Genomic DNA, 16,935 nt, shown 5'->3' on the forward strand with positions numbered 1-16,935 from the left:
TATATGTGTGTGTTCTTCACTCCTTTTCGACTGCGATGCGGGAGCGGTGACATCGCGCAGTTTGCCGATGTTGCAAATTCAATTTCTTTCACTCTCTTTTTCTCTCTCTTTCTCTCTCTCTCTCTCTCTCTCTCCCCGAATCGAGCCATTGTCCAGAGGGAAGGGGGGAAACCGCAGAAGGGGTTGCACGTCCCGGAGAGAGAATCGTCTCTCTATCTTTCGCGATTGTGCGCGTGACAGCTCGTGAGATCCGGAATCTTCCCTGCTTCTTTTCCCTCCTCACTCTTCTCCTTTCTCTCTCTCTTTCTCTCTCTCTCTCTCTCTCTCTCTCTCTCTCTCTCTCTCTCTCTCTCTCTCTCTCTCTCTCTTCCTCTCTTTCTTTCTTCCTTCGAAGAAAGGGCTTCCTGACTTCCTCCTGGACGCGCACGCACGCTAGCCTGTAATTGCGGGTCGCGCGATCAGGCGGCCACGCGGGCTTTAACTCATTCGTTTTCGATCATGCGAGTTGTCTCCGCGGTTTGACACACTTGGCCGGATTTACCATAAATTTTCTGTCGGAAAGGCACTCGAGACTGCACTCCACACGTATGTGCGAGTGAGACGATACGTCTGTTCCACGGAGCATTCAGCGGTCACCGGTCAACACTCGACGGTATAGTTAATTAGCGGGGCATTCGAGCAAGCAACTGTAATTATAGCACTTTGTGCGCGAGCATATAAAGGAACAAGCGTAAATTGACTCGGTAACTGTCGATTCATCCGGTAACCGGCGGCTCGGTGCCTGGCACTTGACTCCGCTCGCTACGTGAAATTCTCGCTTCGCGAGTGAAACAACCCGCAATTGGCGCTGAGAGAGAAAAGAAAGGGAGAAAAAAAGCGGGGGAGAGGGAGAGAGAGAGAGAGAGAGAGAGGCTGCGGAAAAATGTAAAGGGAAATCACGGGGAGAAAGAACGCGAAGTAAACGGAGGCGAGAGAGGAGTCTGGGTGATGGTGGTGGTGGTGGTGGTGGTTGTAGTTTCTCAGGGTGGTGCGTTTCAGTTGCCTCGCGTTCGAGGGCGTTTTTCGCGTCCGCGAGTTATTCTCCGCTTGTTAACAGTGTGCGTGGTGGGCGCGCGAGCCCGCTAAAGTGGCCCCGCTGCTAATTAACTGCGTTATTTTTTTACAACTCTCCTGCCGCGTTTCCTTCCGTCGTGGCCCCTCCCTACCCAGAGAGAGCCGGTCCTCTTCCTCTTTCTTCACTTCCTCTCCCACTCCCTCTCTCTCTCTCTCTCTCTCTCTCTCTCTCTCTCTCTCTCTCTCTCTCTCTCTCTCTCTCTCTCTCTCTCTCTCTCTCTCTCTCTCTCTCTCTCTCTCTCTCTCTCTCTCTCTCTCTCTCTCTCTCTCTCTCTCTCTCTCTCTCTCTCTCTCTCTCTCTCTCTCTTTCGCTCCATCTAGAAACTCGCGGCGCTCCGCGATGGAGTTCAATATTTTCCGCGGACGCCACGGGCTTCGGTTTTATATTTATCCGGCTGCTTTTATGTCCCGCTGAGAGAAGAGACCGCGGACGGTGCGTATTACTCCCGGGGCTCGATAATTCCGCGGGTTTCAGCGCGATCGGATGCGATCGTGATCGGCCGACCCGTGATGAGGGCGCCGAGAGGGACGAGAGGAGGTGTTTGGGGAAAATTGCTCATTTCCGAATCGGCGAGTTTCAGAAGTTGCGACATAAGCGTAACGACATAAGCGAATATCAGCTCTTGGGAATTACGCGGATATCCGTTCGAACAGATCGTCTCAGCCGAGGTTTGCTCGGCCAAGAAACACAAACCCTGACATAGTCGCGAGAGATACTAATTCTTGATGAAAGCTCTCTCGCCTCGTGCCGCCAAGCGATCATGAATCTTTTTTTTTTCGCAACATGAAGAAGCGGACATTTCCAATTTCGGGCTGGAAATTCTTCAGCTTCGGCGAGTCACCGATCCTTCTCTCGCGACGCGAGCGGCTTGAGTGCGGGCGAACGTCGCATTTCTCGCAGCATCTATCCCGACAGACCTGCGGCAAGGAAGGTTCTCGTGGAAATCGCGCGACGATCGTCCCCGAGGACGAGCGCTCCCCCGACGGACGCGAGCGAATCGACGTAGAAGTAAAAGCTTAATATCGCGTCGTGTCGGATCCGCATCGCGCGAGATCGGTTGGTACGGCGGCGACGGCGGCGGCGGCGGCGGCGGCGGCGGCGGCGGTGGCAGTGAGATAGCGAGCGATAGCGACGGTATAAGGTGAAGGAGATGGCGATGGCGATGGTATAGAGGTATCTCTCTGTGCCGGGGCAGACGCGGCACCCTTCTTTTCTCCGCCGCGAAAAGGCACTTGAAATAAATTGAAAATGGCTGGTATCGCTCTGGCCCCCGGATAAGTGATACCTACATCATCTACACGCGCACCAGTCGTCCCCCTTCGACCCCTCCCGCCGCCTCCCGCTCGCCCCCGCCATGCCGCGACCTTCCTCCCTTCCAGCCACCCACCCCCTCCGGCCTAGCGTTCTTTCATGAATTCGAAACGCGCGTTCGACTCGGATCGGAATCCGGTCGAGTCGCTTCAATTAATTCAATCGAGGGGGTAGATGGGCGAGAGCGGTAAACGGGCGGGGGAGAAGCAGGAGGGGTAAATAGCGCGTGTTACGCTTCGAGCAAGTTTATGCGCGAGCGTTAAGGCCTCTTTATAATCGCGATCGTTCACGCCGGCCTCGTCAGTTCGCCTCATTGTGTGACATTCGCGATGCGTCACGGCGGCGGGGGCGGGGGCGGGGGAGGGTGCCAAGTGTGTCAAGAATCCGTCACAATGGATGCGAAACAAAAATACATCGCGATCGACGGGTATTTGGCTCGCCGGTGACCGAAATGTGAAATCCTCTCGTGTCTTCATCCCCTTCGTTATCGGTCGCAAGTTTCATCGCTTCGCTCCTCTTTTCCTGCCCCCGCCCTCCCCCTCTCACGAGATTTCTTCCTCTTCTTCCGCGAGGGGAAATAACGCGTCGCCGCCGAAATCCGCCGTTTCGCACGATATTTCGCGGGTAGGCGCGTGTTAATGCAGAAGCGCATAAACGAGGGCGCGGCGCACATGCACACACACACACACACACACACACACATACATTCTCACGTACACCCCCTCGGCGACGGCTCACGTACGCGCGTCCGCGCGTAGCAATAAGCCAAGGCACACACGAGCGACAAGGTGTATTGAATCGACGAGTATCATGCAGCTGACAGCTAGAGCTAATTGAATCTTGACTCTATCTATCTGTCGACCCGAGGCTGAGACTCGACCGCCGACGCCGCCGCCACGAATTGCATTTCCCGTTCGGCGGTATCGCTCTCGCGCCCCCGAAGAATTCTATCCTGCCCGCACTTCGCTTCCTTTCCTCCCTCCCGCCCTCCTTCCTCTCCTCTTCTTACGCTCCGCCGTGCCTGCCGTCGCTCTTCCGCCGCTTTCCGCTATTTTCGATATCGTTCCGGCTGTCTGATAACACCTGTACGGATTTTTGGTCGCATAAATACCGAGGGGGTGAAATCAATGAAAATACGACAACTAGAATATATTCCATGGGGAGAGAGAGAGAAAGAGAGAGAGAGAGAGAGACGTGGGACGTCCGCTGAAAAAGTGGCGTATTGCGGGGCGGAACAGGCCATCTGGGCCTAAATCGTGAAGGAGATGATGATGATGATGATGTGAAATTAATAGTAGACATGAAAATGTGTGAGGCTGGACGAATCTCCACGGAGGGTCCGGAATGTTCCGAGGATACCAGCGCGCACTGTGGACCTTGGAAATAAAAAAGAGTCTCGCGTAGTTATAAACGTGAGATATTTGCCGTGTCAGGATCGAGTCGACCGCCCCCGTTTTTGTTAACGACGTCATCCGGGCGGGCTGTGGCTGCAGTAAACGCGGCTGATGCGCGCTTCTTCGACGGGAATTCCGGCCCGCGGTGACGCCGCGGAATCTTTTACAAGGGATTACAAAACACGCGCATGAGTCTCGCGAGAAAGAGAGCGCGGTTTCGCGGGGGGGGGGAGTCTTTCTTTCGTTCGCTCGCGCGCACGTATGTACGTACGTCAGAGGGACACGGGGGTGGCGCGAGAGGGAAGGAGCCAGGGAGGGTGCGCGAAGGAGGAGGAGAAGAAGGGGAAGGAAGAGGAGGAGAAGGAGAGGAGCGGGAGAGAGCGATAGAGAGAGAATCCAATATAACTGCACACACGTTTATAGGGTCGATGGGAATATATTGGAGCGGATATTGAAATACTTGTTGGTAGTTTGAGTTGAAGGCGAGAGATGCCTTTCTCGATGCCATCTTGATTGCGCAATCGAGGTGCCGATGCGGCCCCCGCTACAGAATTTGACGATAAAGATCGCGCTTGGATTATGGGAGGCCGAGGAGGCGCTTCCTTCCTTCCTTCCTTCCTTCCCTCCTTCTTTCTTTTATCAGTCACCGCCGCGTTAATGGCCGTCCTCTACTTCGCGACCTCGTCCCCCGTCGCGCGGTTTCGCGCGCGGTCTTGACATCATTTTTCAGACGCCGATAATCCCGTTGTCCCGGAATCGCCGATAGCTGGGGGCGGGGGGTAGGGAGGGAGGGAGGGAGGGAGGGAGAAGAAAGAAAGAATCATACGGTGCGGCTGGAATTGTTCGAGAGAGACTTTTCCGAAGCCCGCTGAGACGTTTCTCGCCGGGAATATTTTTCTCCGACGGCGACTGACGAATTATACGACGAAGATCCCGCGCAATCGGCGAGAAATAAGAATAAAGAGAAAGCGGAGCCGAGTATATATACCGTAGGAGTTGAAAATTGAAGAAATCGAGAGGCTGAACGGGAACAACGAAACACGCAGATGTCGAGGCGCCGTAAACTAGCTTGCCAGCCAGAAGATAGTAAAATGACGCGTGGAAATGTCGGGAATGAAGTTCCTTTCTGCTCGATATAGCTGCGCCACCCGGCTGAAAAGCTTAGCTCGCTCATGCGAGCGGGGAGCTAGTTAAACACCGGTTTATTTCAACGATCGTTCGCGAGAACAATCGGCCGCGCCGACTCGTCAACGGCCGCGCGTCTCGCCGATGATCTCGCGATGATAAAGCTTCCACGGGAGCGCGTGTTCCGGGCCGCCGATTGCGCGGCGAATCGAGATCTCCGGCGAGGGCGCGAGTGCGCGCATACGACAAGATATGAAATAATTTAGTGAAGCGCGCGGCTGGGCCCACCTGGGCACACATTAAAAAACCGAGGGCTAACCAAGCAGCCAGCCAGCCAGCCAAGCAAACTCCCGCCGCCCCTTTTCCACCACTCGGCTCTTTGTTGCCCTACAATCGGCGCGCATACGGCATATTTAATATAATATGCCGGCCCGGCGATTATGCATCGCGGTGCATCATCCGTCAAAGGGTTTTCTCGTACGAGTTTAATTGGTCGGCTCTGATCCGGCCCCGACGCGCGGAGAGGTGAGATACCAGCGTGACTGGTTCTCGTTCCGTGCAAGAAAAACTCCCTCTCTCTCTCTTTCTCTCTCTCTCTCTCTCTCTCTCTCTCTCTCTCTCTCTTTCTCTCGTTCTATCTGTCCAGCCATTCGTCCGTATCTGCGATTAATCTATCCGCGCACACACGCTCCGGCGATCTACCGAAACGCGCGCTCTACTCAGCCGCGTAGAATGAATTTAGAGATCGGTACGTGTGATTGTTCCTGCCGCGAGTCGCGCCGTTTAGAGTCGCCCGAGCCATCAGCTACCTGAGAGAGGGAGAGAGAGAGAGAGAGAGAGAGAGAGAGAGAGAGAGAGAGAGAGAGAGAGGGAGAGAGGGAGATGTTATCGATAATGTGAAATTAATTAAATCGCTGCGTGAAAAGCCGCCGATGGTGGTGGGCGAGTGTTCCTCGGCGAACGCATGGTCGAAAGTCGTATTATCGGTGTTTCCGCACTCGCCGAATTTCTATGGGACTGAACGTCTCGAGATTCTGCGAGATCGCCAATTTTCGCGCAAGTTTGTTGCGAATTCAGAATTAATCAGTCCGACGCGATCGGCGGCGGACAGCTCGTTGAACAGCCGGCCGGTTTCAAGTAGCGTCGCGCTCCACAAAGCGGTGCGGCGTCTACGAAGACTGGACGGTTATTTTAACTGCGTCGCGAAAGATTGACACGAGTGGCCCGGAGGAGGGAGGGTGGTGGGCATGCTCTTTGGCGTGTGGGGTTGTCATCCCGCGCGTCCTTCCAAACAATAACGTGAGGACAATGACTAGTTCGGAATTCGCGGACAAAGCGCGTGCAGGCACGGCCCTACGGCACTTACATAAAGGCCCACCCCCGTACCTGTATCCCCTCACGAAAATATCCTACGTATGTGGGCGCGCGCGATCTCTCGCGAAACCCTTTCATCGATCGGATCCGATCGCTCACAGCCCGGCCCCCCGGATTCTCCTCCCGCGCAGCGCCGATAAAACGCGGATCACGCAAAGCCACACTTCGGGCGATCCCGCGGAAGAATCTTGTGTCCGCGCGCTTACTCGAGCAATCCTCCTGCTCGAGGATTAGATCCGAAATCGGGCGAGGTAGAAAAAGAAGAGAGAGAGAGAGAGAGAGAGAGAGAGAGAGAGAGAGAGAAAGATAAAGAGAGGTAGAGAGATACTCTCTGCCAGCTCTGTCTTCGCTACCGTGGGAGTTCGCACGGTGGAACCCGTCGGGGAGGGATCGATTGTGCTATCGTAATCTCGCGGAGAGTCAAGAGTGTGTTCGACGCATGTGCATATGTGTATGTCTGTGTGTGTGTGTGTGTGTTTGGATTACAGGAAGCTATTATTACCTCGCAAGAGTAACGACATCACGGTACCTCTTTAGCCGGCGCCTCTTTAGTGTGCGCGCCTCGCGGAACAAGTTACAATTTGGCCGCGCGGAAACCGCAGACGATCGGTCCGTGAACGATCGCCGTGACGACGAGGACGCGATGTCGGAAGTACGTGAAGGCAGGGAGGAGCTCATAAAACGAGCGCTTTAACGAGCGCCGATCGAGGTATTACTTGGAAACGGGCGTGTGTGCTAACGTTGTCCCGTCGCGGTCGCGCATTCTTCCAACGTGTAAGACTGACATGAGGCCTCGGCGTCTTTTGTGGCCCCTTTATGCCCGTTCCTCCGTATCCTTTCTCTGTCAATCAGCGGAGATCACAATGGCGGACGCGACACATTGTGTAATTCAGAGTGAATACGCGCGCACACAGCGGAGGCCCCCCGGATAATTATTACGCGACCGCGGCGGCCAGTCCTTGCGGTGTGTTTTATGCGCACGTATACAGACGTACGGACATAACGCACCACACACGCACATACACACACACACGCGCGCGCGCGCGCATGCACATAAAATACGAAACAGAGCGGTACCACCCGTGCCCGACGACAATGGGGGGTCAGCGTGTCGTCGTGTGTGCCACCGCATTCGGAAACTGCGATATCTCGTTACACCCTAATCGAGGTATAATCGATCGCGAAGTTTGTAGCGCAAGGCAAATTGATGGGCGTGGTGAGAACGAAGGAACGAACGACGACTACGACCGGGCTGGAAACTCGAGAGCGACCGAAAGACAACGACGAACGCGGCCGTGGCCGTGGAACAACGACCGCTCGGGGAAATCTGAGATTTTTCTTCCTTTCTCGCCCCGATCTCTCCCCCGCGCGAGAGTCCGTTTCTCTTTTTCTCTCCCTCCCCCTCTCCCCCCCTTGGTTTGCTCCGTCGCTGCCTCGCATCCCGCGCGATACGCGCACTTTCATTCCTGAGCCTGAGTTTCGCGTTTGTCTTCGATCGTACTGTTGCGCCCTGCTCTCGCCGGGCATGCTTGAATTTCATTTTAGGGTATCGATACTTTCGTGCGCTCGTTCGATGCATCGCTCGGTATCGGATACCGTTGTGCGCGAGGGAGACACTTTAGATACTTGAATAAGAATGCGCGATATTGCAGCGATCTTAGGGAAGCTTCAATATGCTTTCTTTTTCCTTCTCGAGTATCGGGAGAAGTGTGTCGTGTACTTCGAAGAAGTTTGAATCGGGGAAGTGTAAACTAAAAACAGAGGAATGATAGGGGTCAATAAGAGTTAGAGCACAATTACCGCAGCCATGTAATTAACAATCAAATTAAATTTATGTCTCGTGATTTAGACGAACCCTTTGATACACTGTAAGAGATGATGTGTTAAATTTAACATATTTCATGTGTCTCAAATCATCCACTCTCATTCATGTGTTAATTTAATATACTGCAAATATGTTAAAAAATAACACACATAATATATAAAAAATTAACATAAAAATTTAACATTTGAGTGCCGTCAAGAATCACATTTTGTGTTGAATTGACACACAATGAATGTTACTTCAACATTTGGGAAGAGTAATGATCTATGATTTAATGAAATGAAAATGTTAGATTGACATCTATGTGTTAAAAATCCAATCCTCACATACCAGAAATGTTAACATTATACATTTAACACAAGATAACTGTTATAATGAGGAAAGTAACACATTTTAGGTGTTGACTTCAACATATAAAATATGTCATAGCAAGAATTCATGCATTTACATATAAATTGTGTTATTTTAATACTTGGAAATGTCATTTTAACATTTGGAAATAGATAATCTTAATTTAATATTTATTTAATACAATTAATAATTAATATTAATTTAATACAAGAAAGTTTAGGTAACACAACAACGATATGTTAAATTAACACACGACTGTGTAAAAAATTTAACACAAAACTTTCTACACACAAATAATTTTAGCAAAAGTACGAAATGTTTTTAACTGTGTAGCATAAACATTTCGGGAGAAATAAAAAATTAATAAAATAGGAAAAATTTCGCAGTAACTCACAAATGTAGGCGGAACAAAAAGCGCGGATAATTATTATTTTTTATGAAAATCCTAAACACACATTATTTGCCAAAATGTCACTAAAAAAATCAGTAACGTCTTCTTGAAACACTTCTGCGCGTTGGCGTATTTTATTCGACGCTCTCTTCCGAATTATCGATTAAATTTCAATATAATATCCATGACGAAGTGTCGATGCTGGAGATACCAAGTATCGAGAAAAAATATCGATACTCGCATCTCTCTCTCTCTCTCTCTCTCTTTCCCTCTCCGCCTTTCAGCGGATAAAACGCGCGTTCACGCGCAAGATCGGCACACAAAGACGCTTTTTCAATAGTAGATCGAATAAAACGCTCGAGGGCTCTGTTTACATCGTGGTATCTTTATTTTATTATCACTTATGATATGGAGAGTTATTAGTAAATATATGGACACGAGACACTCGAACGGCCATCGTATAAATCCTCCCGTTATATCAACTGACACGTGCCTGACGGATTATTCTAATAAATGGAGTTGTACTGTTTCCTACCTATCTGTGCCGATCCCTCTCTCTCTCTCCTCACTCTCGTCTCTCCCTCCTTCTCTCCCCCCTCCCCCTCCCCCTTCTCTCTCTCTCTCTCTCTCTCTCTCTTTCTCTCTCTCTTTCTATCCCTTTTTCGCAGAGTTCCCTCCTATATCCCGCGTTCCTCTCGTTCTCCCTGCTCTCTCTCTCTCTCTCTCGCTCTCTTCTCTCTTTCTCTCTCTCTCTCTCTCTCTCTCTCTCTCTTCCTCTCTCACCACCGTATCTCTTTCCTTCTCGCAACAAGAGCGGCCCTCGATCATCCTCCATCTCTCGTCAATGCATCCCGGGGACTTCCGCGATTTCTGAATAGAAATCTCCATGGCGGCTGACAATGCGGTACGTGGACAATTGCATAGTCTAATGGATCCGCCTCACATCACCGTAACTTATACGTACGTGTCGTTCGTGAAAAGTGAATATCGACAACGTCCATTCTACGTGTCTTCCTACGGCCCGGCTAAAACGAGAGAGATCGACGTCCTCTATTTTACGTGTCTTCCCGCGTGTCATCGGGCTCCACCGCGTCCCTCCCTTTCTTCCTTCTTGCTTCTCATAATTCGCGTGACGTTTAACATCCCCCTTTATACCGTGTGTACACCTGCCACGGAAAAATTGACACGAGCGCGCCGGCAAGAAATCTCTCGCGGCTGGGCCGAGAGATTCGAGCAAAAAGAATCGTCCCCTTCGACAGATCGATTCCCCGGCTCAGTCTCGATCATGGATCTTGAGCAAAATATGAGTAATTAATTGATTACGAATTAACAACCGCGGTAGCTGCCGCAACGGGGTGGGGGGGGGGGAATCGTCGCGATACAAGTCCGCGATCGCTCGAGAGGTGGACGTCTCAATCTGTCCGGCGCCTGTTAACCCCGGGATGACCTCTCGAGGCTCCCAGAGTCTCGCGATTTAACCGCCTCGGAGTATTTACGCCTCTCGAACACGCTCCATCCGGACTTTTCGCGACCGTTACACGTACAGTTCATTTATTTGCTTCCCTCGCAAGCGCTCTCGTGCGTTCCGTCCGTCGCCACGTGGTGCGAACTGTGAACATTCGGAAAGTGGCTGGATTCCTCTCTTCCTCTTCCTTTTCCTCTCTCTCTCTCTCTCTCTCTCTCTCTCTCTCTCTCTCTCTCTCTCTCTCTCTCTCTCTCTCTCTCTCTCTCTCTCTTTCTTTTTTCTCTTTGACTCGCGGCTTCACGGTTGCGAGAGACGGCGGAGGATTTGCGCGTTCGTGCGCGACGGACGATTCGGAAAGAAACCATTCGCCGTCGCGGTCTCCTCTGCTCGCGTGGGCGGTTCTGCGCCGCATTCACCCTGTCGCTCGTCCAACAAAGACCGCAAGTCTCTCAACATTTCGCATTCTCGCGCACTCTACGGTTCGCGTTTACTTGCGCGCCGTACTCGAGAGCAAGACGGAAGAATATACGCCGAAGAAACGAGGAGCGAGGAGGCGCGGGGCGGAGACGAGAGAGGCGAGGAGCAGGGCACGGTAGAGCAGAGAAGCGCGCGCGTCCGCGGGCAGGGGGTGGGGAGGGGGCGGGAGAGGAGAGGGTTGGAGAGATCTCTCAACCTTTTGGTGGTTGAAAACAGGGAGGAGGCGAGAGAGGAGAAATGGTCCGGGCAGTTACGGCATTATATACCTAACAGGAAGAGAGACAAAGCGAACAAAACACTGTCGGGGCGTCGCTCCGCAAACAGAGCCCCTCGCTGAGGTGAGGCGAGAGAGGGAGAGAGAGAGACGGAGAGTGAGAGCGGGGAGGGGGGAGACAGAGAGAACTAAAACTTGGAACAAAAGTCCTCACTTTTGTTCCCTCGAAAGTTTTTCGAATTATGGTCGCAGCGGCGAGGAGGACGGGCGGCGGGGGCGGGGGGGGAGGGAAAGAGGGCAGGAGATGGCGGAGAAGGAGGACGGTGGCGGCGCGAAGAGGACCTCCTGTGATTTATACCTCGCGAAGGTTTCGGAATTATTAAACTTTCCGGCGCCGAAGAAAGAGACGAGGTGGAGACTGCGCGACGCGGCGCGCTGTCCCCGGAGAGGAAAGAGAGAAAGAGAGCGAGAGGGAAAGAGCTTGTACTGTAATTAAGCCGTTTTCTAATGAAGATTGATCGGTCAATTAGCACCGGCCGCCCACCGCGTGTTTGTGCTCTTATTTAGTGCCGCCGCGTTCGATGCATCCCCCCTCCGCCTCCGACGACCCCCCGAGACGCAAGAAGGGCACGCGTCGCATACAATCGCCAAACACTCGCGCGGAAATTTGCCTCGCGGATCTAAGCCAGTACCGTCGATCGGAGAAATCTTGACTGAAGTCGACTGAAGTAACCGGCGAGCCGACAATCAGTCGTCGTGAATAATTTAATCGACCGGTGAGGTCAATTGTTGAACGATGTATGACCAATCGGACTAAAGTAGTCGAGTGAAATGATCGTTACGTGTAATCACGATATTAATTTCCATCATTTCAGTCAACTAAGATTTCGATCGACTAATACGCAGCGTCGATGCACAGAATGTACCAATGTAGACAAATCGGGAAATGGAAGAAACTTTACGGAGCGGAAGACGAGGATGAGGATGAGAAGTTGAGGTCGATTCGGTCTGTTTGTTCTCATTTTGGACGGCGATTATCAATTTGTACGCTGAAGCGCGTTCGATCTCCTCGTCTTCTCATCGTCGCGCGAAGTATCCCTTCATTCGTACGATGTTCGCGATAAAACACCAGGTCGAACAGCCGCTATCCTCGCTCCTCGGTTCTCCTTTCCCGGCCTTTATCGGGACGACAAGATGTCGAAACTACCCTTGATAATACATAAGGATACGATAATACATAAGGATAACATATAAGGATTGTGAAAGACACACGAGATCCGTTTAAGAGACGACCGTCGTTCATTGCGGTGAAACTAACGAAATAGTCGCTGGTAACGAGACGAACCTCGAAGAGGAAGCCTCTTCGAGTAAGGAAAAGAAAAAAAAACTGAAAAAAGGGAAAATCAACCGAGATGCATCGCGAAACATGGCAATGTGTCCGCCATTGTTGCGCTCGTCGACGTTATATCCAGCGCGACATACACACTCCAATCGTCTATTAACAAGCAATTAAACCGCCGATAACGAGACACAATTCAGCGCGGGCCGAGCCGAGTTATCCCAGGAAGAGATTAAAAGCTGCCACTTGTGAGCCTGGCGAAACCACCCTTCCGCCGCGGTCTCGCGCGCCCCGTCTTCTTCGACCCCTTCTCGCCACCGCCGCCGCCGCCTCCTTCTCCCGTCGCGCGGCCGGTTCTACCCCCGCCGCCCCTTGAAGCTACCAGGCGACCACAATAGAAAGTGGGAAGCCTCTTTCTGTGGATACGCACAATAGATATAGTATATCAAACAAATTCGACCCCGCGGAATTATTGGCCGGGTTAATCCCACGTTAGCGGCCGCGGGGGACGATAGTTCTCCGATCTCAAGCGCCAGCACGTGACCGGCTCGAGGGGTCGCGGAAGGGTGAAAATTTAGCCGTGAAGCGCCGGGCGAGGACGAGACGTCCGCACCCTAACCGCGATTAATAACGTTTCGACGGCCGATAGATCCTCCGTGCGAGCCGAGCGATTGTCGAGCGGGGCTCCAATCGGACGCTCGAATCCGATTCATGAATCTTGCATGACTGTGTGCGTGTGCGTGTGCGTATGTATAAGTCGAAGTGACCGTTGCAAATTTTTTTGTTCACGAGATATACGTTATTTTCTCAAAGAAATACTTTCTTGTATCTCTTTGTTCGTTTATTTAGAGTACCAGCAAAGAGTTCGACTTGCGACGACTCGCGAAACATTCGGCGGCGCGGCGTCGACGATCACTGCAATTCGTTAATGAAATTAATAGTTTTTCTCTCGATATCGCGGCGAGAAACATTATACGACACGCGACGAGCAAGCCTCTGATAAATACAACGGCATCGAGTAGCCGCGGATTAGCAGATTTAATTCCGCGCTAGTCCGCGCGCGCTTATTTCGGAATTATTAATATAGAAATATGTCGGCCGGGGGCATTAATGAGTCAATGAGTGAGGTATGACAGCGAAAATATTAAAATATCTTGCGTTCCTTCCCGCCGCCAAGAGAGAGTAAGAGAGAGAGGGGAGAGCTGGGGCGGCAAGGGTTACGCGCGGGGGAAGGGAAGCGCGACGATTTAAATGTGATTACGGGACGCGCGCGCGAGCGCGCGATTACGATTGATTTATTCTGCGGCGCGAAATGCGGTTACGGGCGCAATAAAGATTCTGATGGCAAGTCCGCATGCGACACGTCCTTCATCCTGACAGGATCGAAAGCCGTAAAAATCCTTGTCGGACGAAAGGGTAGCCAGATCTAGGTACGCATGCGTTTGACAGAGGAGATATATATTTCGATCATGGATTTTGGATAGCCGGCAAGGATTAGGGGTACACCCCGTTTCGCGTGTTTGTTGGAAACAATGGGTGACTCGGCTGATTGGCCGTTGCCGGCCGTGTACAAGGTATAATCTGAGCATAATAGAATTATGCGCGAATTATATGCGTATCGCGATCGATCGCGCGTAATTATATCTTATTGTAATTCCGAGCGTGCTGAGATCGCGACGAAATCGATGTCGCGGACGAAAATGTCGTAAAAGTCGCCGGCGATATAGTTGAATGTTTGCTTTTCTTTCACATTTAATCTTTTTTTTTTTGTGCGCTTTAGGGGGGAATGAGAAATTCGGCTAGAATGTAATTTTGTGCTCGCGCATGAGACTCGTCTAGAGATAATTTCTACCTCTGATAGCGTTCGCGGATATTTTGTGTCGATAAATTTTTCTGACAATTTGTGGTTAACAGATTTGCCTGACAATTGATGGTTCATTATATTCAATGGATTTTATTAATAGGTCATCTCGCTTATCGGTGAGAGTTCATTATCGACAATCGATGTTTTCGCTTTACACTCTTCGACTTTGCTCCCGAAAATGCCCACTTTTCCGATCGTACCGCTCCGCCGTCTCGGCTCCGCAATATTCTTTCTAAAAGGCGCGGAACTCCGGGTCGCGTCGAACTTGTTCCACCAGTCTACGATCGTCCGGGGATGCTCGTTGTAAATCCAACTGGCGGCGGTGCCTCAGTTCGAGGCGAGCTCTCGTAACTCGAGCGGCGGATTGAGCGGGCGCGAAGATGTAGAGACAGTAGATCTCGCGAGTAAAGAGCAGACGAGACGGCGAGCTGGCGGTGGGCGTAGCTCGCGATAATTTGCATGGAAATTTTTATCGGCCCGGCCGAAGAGGCAATATCCGGCAGACGCATTTCAGATCTCGCTTGGTGATAATAACAGCCGCAGAAACGGCGTCGTAATGCCCGCGTACCGGTGACACGAGTACCTAAGACCACCACGGCTTGTCTACACACACACACACACACACACACACGCGCGTCCGTTATATTTTCCACGTAGCATTACCGTACCGGTAATGCACGCCGGGGTGGTGCAACGTGACAGCATTGCCCACCCATATCGTGCTCGCGCGCCGCGTCGAGGAGGAAAAAAAATGGCACCGCGCCCCCTCGCGCTAGATTATATAGATTCTTTCTTTTGGACTCCCCGTTCTTTATCGCCGCCTTATGATAATATTATTATATCCCGCGACACGCGGTCTGCGCTGTACACTTTTTTTCCCGCCCTCCAGCCCTTCCCTCTCCGGCCAGCCACCCCCGGAGACGAAGCGTGTGCGCGACTGAGTTGTGTCGGGCGCGCGGGTGAGCTCGACCCTCGAATTCCCTGCCGGTCGAAACAAACAGTCTGTCAGTTGCGATTATCGCGCAGGATATGATCTTGTTATCTACAATTTCAAAGAGAGAGAGAGAGAGAGAGAGAGAGATCAGAGGAAAATTCCCGTTTCTTTTGTAGGCCGGAACCCGTACATTCCTCACACTCGAAACAAAATCACACCGTTTGCTGGAACTTTGGAAGAAAAAGAGTCTCAGTTTGCCGGCTGTCGTTTCTCTTCTCCTTTTTCTTTTCGAACCAAGAGAGAGAGAGAGAGATAGAGAGAGAGAGAGAGAGAGAGAGAGGGAGGGAGGGGAATTGTAAAGTTGACGGAGCCCACGGCACGAAAGAGAAAGGGAGAGGAATCGTAAGATTGACGGAGCCCACGGCACGAGAAGGAAAGAGAAAGGTCGGCACGTTGCGTCTCCGGCGCCGGAGAGCGTCGGTCGGCCGCCGGCGTTCCGGCGAACGAGATCGATGAACTCTCTCCTCGAGAGCAGGAGGATCGGCAGGATCGATACGCAACGCAACGCCCGGCCACGTACTCGCGACATAATACTCCGCGGCTGGCCGATCGACCGGAAAGCCGCGGAATGCCGGCCGAAGTGCCTCGCGTCTTACGAGAGAGAGAGCGACCCACCTAGGCGAAGGCCTACCCTCCTCACCCCCGGCCAAGAGTGCGTACTCGTGCACGGGTGGTGGAACACGCAGGCACCGTATTACTGTGACCGAGTATCCAGCAGACTGGCTGCTTCCGCGGAATTCCCGCTGAGTTTCTTTCTCCGCCCCGTCATAAAGGAGTATTTAAGAGACTTTTGCGGAAATAAAAAAAGAGAGAAAGAGAGGGAGCGGGCGGGCGGGCGGACGGGGGGGGAGAGGGGGTACACGCGTGTGTGCGTGCGTGCGCCCCGTGGCGGGCACCCCGCCGATATGCCTCGTCGTTTTCGACGAGGCCCATCGAAAACAATCGGCACAATAGCTCCTCGAGCCGTTCTTATTTATTATACTTGTACACAGAGCTGTGCGTAAAACGCGCCGGGATAAACGGTTTTAGAGTAGCGCGCGCGGTCTCTCTATGAGTAGAGACGCGCGAGAGCGCGTGTGCATTTTGCGCGCGGCCTCAAAAAAGCCTGCGTGAAAGAACGCTCGCGCGAGCGCGATTCTCCGCGAAGAAGGGCGACCCTCGAAGGACGCGGTGGTTGTTTTTCTTTTCTTTCCTTTCTCTCTCTCTCTCTCTCTCTCTCTCTCTCTCTCTCTCTCTCCCTCCCTCTCTCTCTCCCTCCCTCTCTTTACACTCGTGACCGATCAATTGGTAATTGGTGGCATTGGCCACGTCGGGCGGAGAAACGTGTCGCGTCTCTCGGGATGTGACTGTTGACAAATTAGTCGCGAGTTATTTAAATTAGTTAAATTAGTAACTTTCGCTCATCTCAGGCGATAGGAGAATTCGACGCACGAGCTTTCCGATGCATTTCCGCAGAGAATCGCGTGACTTTGTTCCTGATCCCTTTTCCATACTTTTGCTTATTTTGTAGCAAATCGAGAAGAAAAAAATATATATATATATCGTCTGCTCCTTTCCTCAGATTTTCCTCTTGTTACGGAGAAATTTTCTTCCACGTCTTTCCTTCGGTTTTATTCAGCCTTGTCAGCAAAAGGTGTCGTGGAAGAATTACCCGCTCCTGTTGCTGGGTTCTTGTCGCATTACCCGGCAACTCGAGC

This window comes from Harpegnathos saltator, unplaced genomic scaffold, assembly GCF_003227715.2.
Source record: "Harpegnathos saltator strain DR-91 unplaced genomic scaffold, Hsal_v8.6 scaffold1, whole genome shotgun sequence".
In the NCBI taxonomy this organism is placed as follows: domain Eukaryota; kingdom Metazoa; phylum Arthropoda; class Insecta; order Hymenoptera; family Formicidae; genus Harpegnathos; species Harpegnathos saltator.